At 51.0% G+C, this 12,802-nt stretch overlaps 1 long non-coding RNA gene across 1 annotated transcript; it reads left to right on the forward strand.

The window, feature by feature from the left end:
- Nucleotides 1–1,156: 1,156 nt before the first annotated feature.
- Nucleotides 1,157–7,052, forward strand: LOC141749345 (uncharacterized). Its single transcript, XR_012589332.1, has 4 exons — nucleotides 1,157–1,268; nucleotides 1,822–2,173; nucleotides 5,490–5,715; nucleotides 6,810–7,052. It is a non-coding gene; the product is annotated as an uncharacterized LOC141749345 (long non-coding RNA).
- The last annotated feature ends 5,750 nt before the right edge of the window (nucleotides 7,053–12,802 follow it).

The following is a 12,802-nucleotide window of genomic DNA, read 5'->3' on the forward strand; positions in this document are numbered from 1 at the left end:
TTTGCACTAGACACGGGCATTTTCAGGCGCGTGCAGAGTCCAAGCCTTATTTATTCTGTGTTCTGCGCCTGAGAGCAGAAACCGCACGTTGGTGTCCATAATGTTTGTTCTATTTCTCCTTCTGGATGGCGGCCGGATGAAGGGTGGGAGCTGGAGCCGGGGCTTCTCTGCGGACTGATGATAGAGGAAAAGAGCTGAGGTGAGTTTTTACAAACTGTTGTTAATTAGAGGTACAGCAGCTGCCTCATAGCTCAGCTACTGAAGGTGCCTGATAGATTCAGCCCCTCTTTGTCTTTTCCAGTTTAAAGCAAATGTCAGAAAAACAGAGAGAAAGCTCCTACCCTCACAAGGCAGAGGAGATTTGGCTATAAAGAATGTGACTTCCTCATCCCCATCCAAAGCATTTTGATAAAATGAGAGACAGCGTGTCCCCGGACTTTCATTTTCACCCTCAAGGCTGCAAGTCTGTACTCTCAAAATATCCGAAGGTTATCTTCCAGGCACGGGTCTCTGCGTTTGCTCCGAGGAGCCGGCTACCACTGTCTGCTCACTCTGGTTCACTTTCTGAGAGTTGCAGTGTCATGACCCTAACACATCAGAAAATAAGAGCAGTTTACTCTAAATTTAGAGCACAGCAGGGTGCAGCTGGGATTAAGCAGGACAGTGACCAGAGCAGCGAGGCTACAAGCTAGCTCAGTTTGACTTGTTCCAAATAGCTGACCAGTGTTTCATAGAATGGTTTCGTCTAGAACTGACCTTAAAGCCCACCCAGTGCCACCCCCTGCCCTGGGCAGGGACACCTCCCACCAGCCCAGGTCGCTCCAAGCCCCGTCCAACCTGGCCTTGAACCCCTCCAGGGATGGGGCAGCCACAGCTTCTCTGGGCAACCCGGGCCAGTGCCTGTTTGCTGTATTTTATTGTGTTGACTGCTGCAGTTTCAGAAGAAAGCTTGAGCTCTGTGCTTGTTCAGACCCCAGCGCGGTGGGCTGGCAGGAGCTCTGATCTGGAGCTGGGTTGACTGGGTTGACTTCTTCAGCTGCGTCCTGACCTGCTTGTGTACGGGGAGGCACCTCCTCGTTCAGCCTGCCGGGGAACTCCGGGGACTTTTGTGGCCTTGCTTTCCTTTTGCCAGCTATGATTTCTGGTCTCCAGCCAAGCACAGTCGGAGTGCGGGACGATAGCGTTTGTCCCAAGAGCGATGGGTTACCTGCAGTCGGAGCTGGCGTACCTTCAGCCTGTGCTTTTCCATACGCTGCTCGGCTCTTCAGGTATGAAATGGTTTGGTGCAGTTTACTCCAGATGCGAGACAGACGTGGGTGTCAGTTTTGGCCTGATCACCGCAGCTTTCACGCTGCTGTGGTTGACTCCAGAGTTGTGTCTGCAGGCTGTAGTGTTGCATCAAGCTGCTTTTAGAGATTATAGCACCTCTACGCTTTCAAGGCATGATATAGCCTGTTACCGTTTGCAGAAATCCTTTAGATAGTCTTGTGGTCCAAGGAAATAAGTCCACGGTCTGAGCTGTTAATGTATTTTTATTAAGCAGCGCATTCTGACGATGATGAGAACATACAACACTTTCACTTTTTCTCCACCTCCCCCCCCCCCCCCCACCTCAGAATAAAACCGGGCCGTTTAGTTTCTGGGGAAAAGAACTATGTCAAATATGCTGCTGGTGAGTCATGGAGGTGAGGGAGGGAGAAAGATGTGCCATTGACTGCTTTAAGGGATGCTCTAATCGGCTGCAACATTTAAACAAGCTTCTTTTCATCTGTATATTGGGCCATTTTCAGAACTAAATGGCTCCATTAAATGGTTTTCCAGGTCTTATGCTGGCCAGACAGCTATTAAAGTCAATGGGAGTTTTAGCCTCCGTAAGAAACGAAGCATCAGTTCTTCTGCCAGGTGAAATATATCATTCAACAAAAGCTAAACTCGTGTTCAGAGAATCCAACGAGCTAATGTAAACAAGGACATAAAGCTTCTCAAATCCTGCTGAGCTGTTTTTGCAGAGGTAATGTCTTTTACAGCACTAAAAATCAGTTCCACGGGAAAGCGAGCCGGGAACCGCATTGGGGCTGGATCTGCAGCCGGAGGAGTGGGGACCGTGCGGCGGGACAGCCCCGGAGCGGAGCGGCAGAAAGCTGGAAACAATTCCCCTGCTTTAGGAGACAGAGTGAGTTCTTTCAGAAGCAAACCAAAATCGTGTCTTCCAGAGCTTTGTGGAGCCTGCTCTGCTTAAAGCCCGTCTCTAGACGCGAACCAGTTACCTTGTCAAAAACGCCCTGTACATGAGGTGCTTTTGCAAACACACAGAAGAACAAAAATCCTCAAAAAACTCTTTGAAAAGGGCTGGCGTTGCCAAGGCTGTGGGTTATTTGGTTGTCATTAGGTACAAATTTCCAATTGGAGAAGAGCCTCTCCAGCAGGTTGGTTCTCACTAGGCTACCTTAGTGCTTTCTAGAGTAAAGATTAAGAATTAAATGTAACTTAATTTTTCCTGAAGAAATGTCAGCATAGTTTTGGTTTCCCAGAGCTGGGAAAATAGCTTGACAATTAAGCGCTGAATCGGTGGCAGGAAAAGGGGGACAACCATTTGGTTTTCTTTACTATGAAAAATAATTTTTATGTTGTCATTTCTTTGAAAAACAAAGACAGTAGCTAAACCCATCTATTTAAAAGATATTTTTCGTTTTTTTCATGGCTAGCTTGTTTTTTCAAAAAAACAAAACAACGCAAGAACATGTTATGTTTCTTAAGATGCAAATGATCTTGGAATGTGTTACTGTTAGTGAAGTTTCATAGAATCATAGAATGTGTTGGGTTGGAAGGGACCTCTAAAGGCCACCTAGTCCAACCCCTGCAGTGAGCAGGGACATCTTCAACTAGATCAGGTTGCTCAGAGCCTCATCCAGCCTGGCCTTGAATGTCTCCAGGGATGGGGCCTCCACCCCCTCTCTGAGCAACCTGGGCCGGTGCATCACCACCCAATCAAGTGTTTCACACACACACAACCGATAATTTCATTGAAAGCTGCTGATTTGTGATAGGGAAGGTGTCCTGACACCAGCTGTGCGGGCTGCAAGGGGCCTGGCCCTAGCCAGGATGTGTAAGTGCCAAACGGAGAGTGAATTCCAGTCTTGGTGTGTGACTCGTGGTATGTGAATCAAGGGTAATGGCCCACAGTGGGGCAAACGCTGCCTGGTGCTCGCTCACCCTCTCTGTCTTGTCAGATTTGTTGTTTTTCGTTTACCTCTGTCACCACAGGTGTAAAACTAAATACAGAAGAAGATTTCTCATATTAGTTTTTGGAAGAGAAAAGGATAGAATCATAGAGTCATGGAATGGCTTGGGTTGGAAGGGACCTTAAAGCCCACCCAGTGCCACCCCCTGCCCTGGGCAGGGACACCTCCCACCAGACCAGGTTGCTCCAAGCCCCGTCCAACCTGGCCTTGAACCCCTCCAGGGATGGGGCAGCCACAGCTTCTCTGGGCACACTGGGCCAGGGGCTCACCACCCTCACAGCAAAGAATGTTGCATAAAGGATGTTGCATCAAAGACAGACTTCCATGGGCAAATGGTTAGTAAAGAAAAAGAACATGGGTATTTCCTTTTCAGCATTCGCTTCTCTCTGTCGTATCGATAACCTGGGCTGCTGTCTGCAGGCATGTCCCCCCACGCTCTTGTGCGCCGGGGAGGGGACGGGTGGCACAGCAAGGCAAATAAGCGCACTTACCTGATATTGGTATATGGATGTAGTCACAGCCATGCACAGAGGGAGCCTGCAGACAAGGGCAGCCAGAGGGTTTTGCTCTTTGCTCACTTTATTTTGTTTGCGTGGAATTCGGGGGCTGCTGGGGACCCTCCTGCGCTGCGGTGTCTGGCTGCCCAAGAGAGACTGAAACGCCCTGGCTCAGGAGCCGGGAGCCACCCGGTTTGGTGGCTGGGAGCTCTGCGGGGACTGGCTCCTCCGCTTCCAGGGCTGGGTTAGGGAAACTTGATTCACAGGGTTCTGTGTCCCCGGTGTCACTCCCGGGGCCTGGGCTCTCCCACGGCAGCTGTGCCATGAGCCCCGCTGGGCTGACGTTAGGGTTTTTGGGGCAAGAAATGACCATAAAATCCTGTGGGAGAACATTATGGAGAAAAGGATGTGTACTTCCGAAGGTTAATAGATTATGGGGACCTGTTTTTCAGGAGGATAGATGGAAGTGGTGTGGTGTTGGTACTGGAGGAAGCAATCCTTCGGTGCCGGGGACCTCGGCCAAAACACAGACGTGCTGAGGAAAGGTACGAGGCTGCTCTGCTCTCGCATGCCACGTACCCTGAGTTTGGGGTTATCTCGATTTCCTTTTTTCTCTTGGCAGGAGAAATTTTCGGTTCTTGCTGGGGTATATGGGAAGAACTGCTGGTCGGCTGTGGAGTTTCCTGGTGAGAGAGGTCCCCTCGCTGCCGTAGCTCGCTCGGAGGGACCTTGGTGTGCCTCCTCAGCTCTAGCCCGTGTTGCCATCCTGCTTTTCTAAACCCTGTAAACGCAGGGCCTTTCAGTAGGGCCTGTAGCAATAGGACAAGGAGCTTTAAACTAAAGAGGGGGAGATTCAGACTAGATATAAGGAAGAGCTTTTTTTACGCTGGCGTTGGCCCAGGTTGCCCAGAGAGATGGCAGACACCCCATCCCTGGAAACATCCCAGGTCACGTTGGACGGGGTGCTGAGCAACATGATCTAGTTGAAGATGTCCCTGCTCATGGCAGGGAGGTTGGACTAGGTGGCCTGTAAAGGTCCGTTCCAGCCCGAACTATGCTATGAAACCAAATCTGCTGCTGATGCTGGTGCTCGGTACTTCGTGCATTATGCGCCCCAGGGGGACCCTGGTTTATGGCTGAGGTGCCCGGGTCATACTACAGAAACTATTTATTTTTTTTTTTCCTAGTGCATTTCTCAGTTTTTGGAAGTTATCCCTAAATATATTTCATTATTGATGGGAAAAACCTGCTTCTTGTAGGAAAAACAGGTTGTAAGCTAGTGGGATTTGTTTATGGGTAGTTGTTTTCACTATTATGGATTGATTGCACAGCCAATACCTGATTTTATCTGCTCGTGTATCTCTTGATACTAATTTATCCTTTCCTGTTTATCACCGCTGTTATGTAGTCAGTGATTTTTCAAGTCTAGGAATTTCCTGGGAAGCCGGAGGCAGCCTTTCAAAGAAATGCAGTCTCAGGGTTTCTGAAATGCTGATTTCACCTCTGGGGGGAAAAAAATGGTTTTCCTTTTCACTGCAGACCTGGAGACGAATTTTTTTGGAGTCTTCTCATGCCTCTCACTGTTCATTCAGTCTTCTACAGCCACATGCAAGTGCTCACACCCCTCACTGATGCGCGCCAGCGGGAACTTTAAGAACTGTGGTGTATTGTTCAAAGATTTAATTTGAGAGTAAAAATTGGGATTCTGCCTCCTTCTACTGTTTGCCTACCTCTGTGTATCTCTCACCAGGCATTGCGGGGTGGAAGTGATGAGTACCGTGACGGATAACCTGCAGGTGCTGGCTGGGGGATACCCGGTGGCCAGTAACGCAGGCAGCAGCAGGCCATCCAGCTGCTGGCACATCCCTGGTTCTGGAGGGCTCATCTTACGGCAGCTCTGCACCAGGGGAGGCGAAACACAGCAGAACAGCAAAATAAAAGGCATCAGCTCCAGGAAGGACTTTTCCCAAGTGCCTGTGAGTCGGAGGGTGGCGTTTGTTGATGCAACACTCAGGTTTGTGGTGAGGAGACCCGTTGACCCTGGCTGCAGGGGCTGGTCTCAGCGGCAGTCGTCGCTTGGTTGTGTGAATTTAGCCCTGAGCTGGTGTGGGGACCCGCGTCCAGCTCTGCACCCAGGCACAGCACTGACCCCAGGCTGGATCCACTGCCCTTCGCACACGAGGAGAGGCCGCACACACCCTCCACAGCCGTTGTCCCTGCTCAGCCCCTGGGAACGCACACGAAAGGTTTCCCAGGGTGTTTTCGTGATATGGTGTTTTTCCCTGTTTGAGTTACCGGAGGCTGCTGAGGGATGGGGTGTTTGCTCTCGCGGCATCTTGCGCACCCCTTTGCTCGCAGGAGGAGCACGAGGACGCTGAACGTCACTTTCTCCTGCTGCTCCCCCCGAATCACGGGCTGGCTGCTGCCCCTGCACCCACCGCCACTGCAACGGCCTTCTCCGAGCAGACGTTACTCGTTGTTTCCTCCTTTGCCTCCATACTGACATTTTTATACACAAAGAGCAGCTTGTGGTCCTGCTGGCCTTTTAACGTAAAGAAAACACCCTGCTCCATTGCTATTTGCTTGTTTTTCCTGGTGCTTGTCCATGGTGGGACAGGAGGGTCTGTAGCATCCCTGGGCAAAACGCCGCTGCCACTTGCCTTACTGAAGCGTGAGGCTTGCTGCAGGCAATGGGGGGCCTCTGTAATATTTGCCCCCAGGGTCGTCTTTGCTGAATGTCCCCTTGCGCAGGCGTCTCTGCAGCGTCCGTCCGAGCAGGGCTGTATCTCCCAAACAACCTTCTGATGTTGCGTTTGGGGGGGTGGGATGCCACAGCGGGGCTCTGCTCTGCCCTGGGGGGACCCCAGCTGGCTCCGGGACCTCTCCCAGGTCTCCTCGCGGAGCTGCGTCCCATGGCTCGGCTGCAGGGCTGCAGCACGCCGGGGCGGGATGGATACCAGCTTAGCGTAGGAATTTCTCAGCCTGTTGCTCATGACTCATAGCCAGAGTGTGCAGGAGAACTGTAGCCGTGTTTCAAAATACCAGACGCTCTGTTGTTTCCTTCCCGCAGTGGATTTTCCATGGCCCCAGCCTCGGCCTGCCGGCAGCCTGCCTGGATGCTCTCCTCACTGTGCTTCGGCAGTCCCCCCGGTCCAGGTCCTCCCGCTTCTCTGGAAAGCCCTTCAGGTCAATGAGTTCCTCTGGATTTGGAAGCAGGTCCTGGTGAGAGATGAGTCACTGAATTTCATAGAATCACAGAATGGTTCGAGTTGGGAGGGACCTTAAAGATCATATTTTCTCAATTCCCATTATGTGGCAGTTTCTCTTTCCCAAGATACACCACCCCCACGCCACCCCCAAAATTTACCTCGCTGTGTCTTGTCTTGATATCCAGAGTATCCCTCTTTGTGACAGACCAGTGGAACGTTAACCCGGGTACCGCATTGCCAAACGAAAAAGGAGTTTGACTGCTGGTGGTGCCCATTACGTAAACCGGCATCTAGAAATAGAGAAACCAACTTTCCTAAGTAAGCCTGGCATGCTAACCAAACCTGCGCACAGCAAATGTGATTAAACTTAAAATTCATCTCCGGAGAGGAGCCAGTCGCACTCACTAATGGAGTAAGTCATACAATAAGCTGACACTTCAGTCTCACGTCTTGTTGCTGACAGAATGATTCATTTAAGTGTTCTGAAACAGGTTCTTACTTAATTGAACAGGATATTTGGTAATTAAAAGGTATGGAAGGCTAAATGAAAAAACAGAGTAAGGACTACAAAAAGAAAAAAGGCTGCTTCTCCCCATAGCCCATGGATTTCCCAGAAAGTGAGTTTTTCAAGCACAGAGGTTCTCACTGCACTCCAGGAAAAGCCCAATTCAGTGCACTAGGAAGACGTTGACTTGAAACGTTACTGATGTTCTCATGCTGCCATTCGTTAGTAGAGATGGGCCAATTTCTTACTATTTATGTTTGATTTTTTTTGTTTGGAAACAGTAGGAGGACAAAGTGTGCCCACTGTGAAGATTTGGTTCACACAGGTCGGCGTATTATTTCAGCTGCAGAAGTTGCACGATGGATTCACAGCAGCTTTCCCAGACGCAAACCAGTACCGGGGTGTGTGTGTGTGTGTGTGCCACGGGAGTCTCTTCTAGCATGACACACCACGCCAAGCTGCCAGGCATATTTTCTCTGTTTTCTGTTTTTTACTGACCATAATAAGAACGGCCACCCAGGGTGCTGGGCATCCCAGGCAATCTTTTAAGAATGTGTAAAACAGATGTGTCGGTTCCCCTAAATCAAATCAAACAACCCAGCGATAACGCAGCCCTGGCTTTATCAATGTAAATAAGTAGCATTTAAAGCTTTACGCGGTGAAGAGCGTAGTGCTGTTAATGAAGTTCATGGTCAGCTCCGGCACACACGGGTGTTTTCTGGGGTTTTTTGGTCCGACTCTCTCTGCCCTTCTCGGGTGGTGGTGGTTGTCCTCCCCTGAGGACTGTTCTCTGCTAAATAACTTTGTGCCATGGCTCGGCAGCGCCTCTGGGCGGGAGGGAATGGCTGCGGGGTGCAGCGAGCCCTTCTGCTGGGGCTGACGCCCACCAGGCTCCTCTGAGCCACCCAGGCCACGAGCACAGCAAGATGGGCACGTGACACTTCCCAATGCGTTTTTGTGTATTTCCATCTCCTGCTCCTCCTGCTCGTAGTAAATAACTGTGATTACAAGAAATAATTAGATGTTGCTTGAAATATTTGTGATAAAAAAATTAGCACCTTCTCTGCAGAGCTTTTTTTTTTCCTAAAAGGCAAATGATTCTTCAATTTCTCTGTTCCTCACAGGCCACCATGAACTGCTCCATTGTGTCAGAGGGGCTTCCTCTCCCCAGATTGTCCAGCCCCATCCATCCGACACTCCTGACACGTGCAGCCATGAGGTGGAGAAACCTCTGGACGTGGCTGCGGAGGATGGATGAGCCAGGCAGACTGTTGTCTCCCGAGGTGGAAATATAAGGAGAACAGAGCAGCAGGTAAGCGGCAGGGTGCGAAACGGGCACTTTGTGGGGTCCCACAGGCACCACCTTCTCGGTGACACTGTAAATGGCTGCGTGCGGCTGGGCCCAGGTGCAGCAGGAGGTGCTGTGGGAAGCCCTCGTGCTGCAGCGTCGCTTTGAGGAAAAATCCCACTGTGAGCAGTTGTGCTGTGAGAGGAGGAGAATGAGGCATGCTGGAGCCCGGGTCAGAGATCTCCTTTCTTCTCTCAGGAGCCTGTAGGAGCTTTGCATGGGAGAAAGGAAAAGGGGTCAGGCAACCTCTCCAGCACTCCCTCCCTCCCTCCCAGCTGATGGAGAAGGAACAGGAGGAAAAACAGGAATGAAAAAAAGCCCAATAACTAAGTATTCTCCTAATTTCTCTCCTGTATCAATGGCTTGGTCCGCTCTCCACTGTTTCCTCCACCTCCATTCTCCAATCCATCTCCCAGCATGTGGAAGGAATAAATCAGGTGGGCAGATTTGGGAAGGAGCCTACGGTGCTTTGCCCGTGAAGGGGACGGAAGATCCTGCGACTCCCAGAGGAGAAACGAGACAGAAAAAAGGGCAGATGAGCTGATGTAGTGGCTGAGGGATCAGGGGGAAGAAATAAGAGGGGAGACAGACAGTTTGTGGCTATGAATAGCAGGGCAGGCAGAGGACACTGGTAACTCTGAAGAGTTTGGCACCTCCTCGCCTTTAGGCAGCCGATCCCAAAGGTTCATCCCTGCTCAGAGGGCATCTGCTGCCTGGCTTCACCCAGCACAGGGACCAGGACCATAACGAATAATGGAGGTTAGTGTAGGAAACTACCTAAATATTGCTGTATGATTCCAGCAGGGTTTGCGTCCCGTATGGAGCACCGTGGTTGTGGCTGTGGTCGGACACCAACCTGGTGAGATCAAAGGGAGCTGAAGTACATCTGTGCGAGCTCCAGCTGCAGCGTGGGTGGTGAGTGGGCACTCTCCGTCCTCGCTGGTGAGCAGCAGTGGGGCAGGCTGGGTGGAGAGGTGTCCCGCGCCCACCTGAGATGGCAGGAGTCCTGAGAGAGTTTGAGTTTTGGTGTTGATCCTCAGCCACTGCAGAGTTCTTCCTGCCCCACACTGTGGGCTGACACGGGGAGGGTGCACCAGCTGAAGTCCTATCAGGCGTATGTTTTGGATATGGGATTTTCCATAGTTAGTGTGGGTCTGTATCAGTAGATATCTCTGGGTGGAGGGTAAGGACCGTTTTAATCCTGCTTGCTATTGATGAGAAGGCAGAGGATTGGTCTGGAGCTGGAGCTTGTGAGGAACAACCAGATAGCTATAAACAGACCCAGGGAATGAACAACGTGGCACCAGCTCCATTTGGGAAGAATTATTAGCGCAGCCCCAGAGCAGGATGCCTGAAAACCTCTGCAACACAAATAGTAGAGAGTTCATTCATACAGCAAAAGACTTTCTGACCTTATCTAGCCTTACATGTTCACTACACCTCTTCATTTAAACAATCGTCATGGGAGCACTCTGTCCGTGCCAGAAGGTCCGTCTTTCCCCCGCTACTGCAAGAAGATGCTCTCTGTTATGCTGCTGTATGGTGGGTCTCCTGGGTCCCTACCATTGAAGGAAAATAAATCTGTTTACAAGAAACAAACAGCTTTGCGTAAACTATAGCTCTGAGCTGCCAATTTCATGTTCTTCCAGCACAGAAATGCATACTTCCCCAGCCGTAAAGCGCTCCGTTAGCAGCAGCCACGGTACCGCTCCAGGGGCGTGTGGTTATGAGATCATGTCACTCGGGAGCAGAAAGCACCAGACTATGCCCTGTGTTTTATAAATGCAGATGTGTGATGATTATCTCATGATAACCACCAGAGTTCCTGCTGTAATGATACTGGTAACAATTTATCCTTCAAAAGTGTTTTGGGTTGGGATCACCCTGTGCTCGGAGCCGGAGCAGACTGCTGTGCTTGGGCTCTGCTCTGCGGAACCCTTACCGAGATCCTGCTGCTGCCTGGGCCGTGAAGAGACACGGCTGGGACGAGTTCCTGAGTTCCAATGATGCATGTGACCAGAAAGTCAGATAATTTCTAGCTGGGGCAATGGATAGCAATGCTCAAACCACTAATATCACTAAATATGGTTGCATGAGATTGAATAAGAATACCTTATTGTCAACCACGTTCCCTTTTTTATTACCAGATAATACGATAATATATTATTATCGTTCTTTCTGTATGATACTTCTGTATAGATGTTCATCATCTAGACTCTGGGAGGGCTGCAGCTGCAGCAGGAGTGGAAGCACATGGGGAAATGACTCACCTCCCATGGGCTGGATGCAGATTTTGACCCAGCAAACCCCAGGAAAACTGACATAAAGGTGGAGTGTTGTGTGATTCAGGGAACAAAATGTCACAGCAAACAACTGCCTCGAGGCTGGGCTCTTTTTTGTGATGGACTTCTAGGCTGTGAAGTAAGTGTGAAGAAAATGTACTCGCTGTTTGGTTACAAAAGGTCAAGGATACTAAACACCTTAAACTGCAAATGCTCTGAAGGATGCTGCAGTTACTGTCGTTCTGTGCCCTGCTCTCTTCTGGTAGGAGGCCTCCAGCTCTGCAGTGAAGAGTCGAGAGATGGCAAGAAGCTTGCTCTTCCTTTACGCTTCTTAAAAACTCCTCCCCTTTTCCCGCTGGGACTGAAAGTGTCCCGTGCAAACCCCCACGGGATGTGGCTTCCAGTTGCCCGATTTCTTCTTTCAATACTAGTGCTGGAATGGCAGGGCTCCTGCAGGAGGGACCCCTGTGAGTGGCTGGTTCTGCGCCGTTTGTGGTCATGTCCGAGTCAAGTCCGGGTTTATATAAAGGCATTTCTCCTCGGCAGTTTGCAGTAACATTCAGGTGCATCCAAACTAATCTGAAACAAAGACTGTTTCAAGGATGGGTTTGGTCTCTCCAGTCTCCAAGAAATCCTCGTGTGTCCTGGGCTCATCCCCAGCAGCGTGGGCAGCAGGGTGAGGGGGGGATTCTGCCCCTCTGCCCCGCTCTGGGGAGACCCCCCTGCAGCGCTGCCTCCAGCGCTGGGGCCTCAGTACAGGAGAGACACGGAGCTGTTGGAGCGGGGCCAGAGGAGGCCCCGGAGATGCTGGGAGGGCTGGAGCCCCTCTGCTGTGAGGACAGGCTGAGAGAGCTGGGGGGATTCAGCCTGGAGAAGAGAAGGCTCCGGGGAGACCTTCTGGTCCCTAAAGGGGCTCCAGGAAAGCTGGGGAGAGACTCTGGAGCAGGGAGGGGAGAGATAGCACAAGGGGGAGCAGCTGCAGCTTTACACTGGACGAGGGGGGATTTAGATGAGATCTGAGGAAGAAATTCTCTGCTGTGAGGCTGGTGAGCCCCTGGCCCAGGTTGCCCAGAGAAGCTGTGGCTGCCCCATCCCTGGAGGGGTTCAAGGCCAGGTTGGACGGGGCTCGGAGCAACCTGGGCTGGTGGGAGGTGTCCCTGCCCAGGGCAGGGGGTGGCACTGGGTGGGCTTTAAGGTCCCTTCCAACCCAAACCATTCTGTGATTCCATAAGTGTCACTATGCCCTCATAGTTTTAGACTGAGCTTGGAACACATGTACCCCTCACCTGAAGGGCCTTACTGTCAGACAGACAAGCTGCCTTTCCCCTTTCATTTCCTGAGCTGGGAGGCAGAAGGAAGGGCTCTGGGAATGGTGGTGCAGGGCAGTTTTGTCTCTGTCCCCCCTCCAGCGGTCCTTGCCTTCCCCACTGCTCTTGCAGGAGCTCTGCAGCTTCTGAAATGAAAATACCCCACAGCAAATCCTCTGCTCCTGCACAGGAGTCAGACCTAATGCAAAATCTCGCCTCCTTTCTCCCCTTCCCAGAAATCAGGCGCTTGTGTGTGTGTTTGCACGTGTGCATGTGCCAAGTTTCAGCCCAAAGAGAGTTTTTACACCTGCCTTACAGCCCGCTGAAACGGTTTTATTATGGAAGCAGTGACATAACTTTATAGCAATGCAAATACGCCACTATAATGCCGGTGGTTTATAACACTTTTATG

This window comes from Larus michahellis, chromosome 10 (assembly GCF_964199755.1).
Source record: "Larus michahellis chromosome 10, bLarMic1.1, whole genome shotgun sequence".
NCBI lineage: Eukaryota > Metazoa > Chordata > Aves > Charadriiformes > Laridae > Larus > Larus michahellis.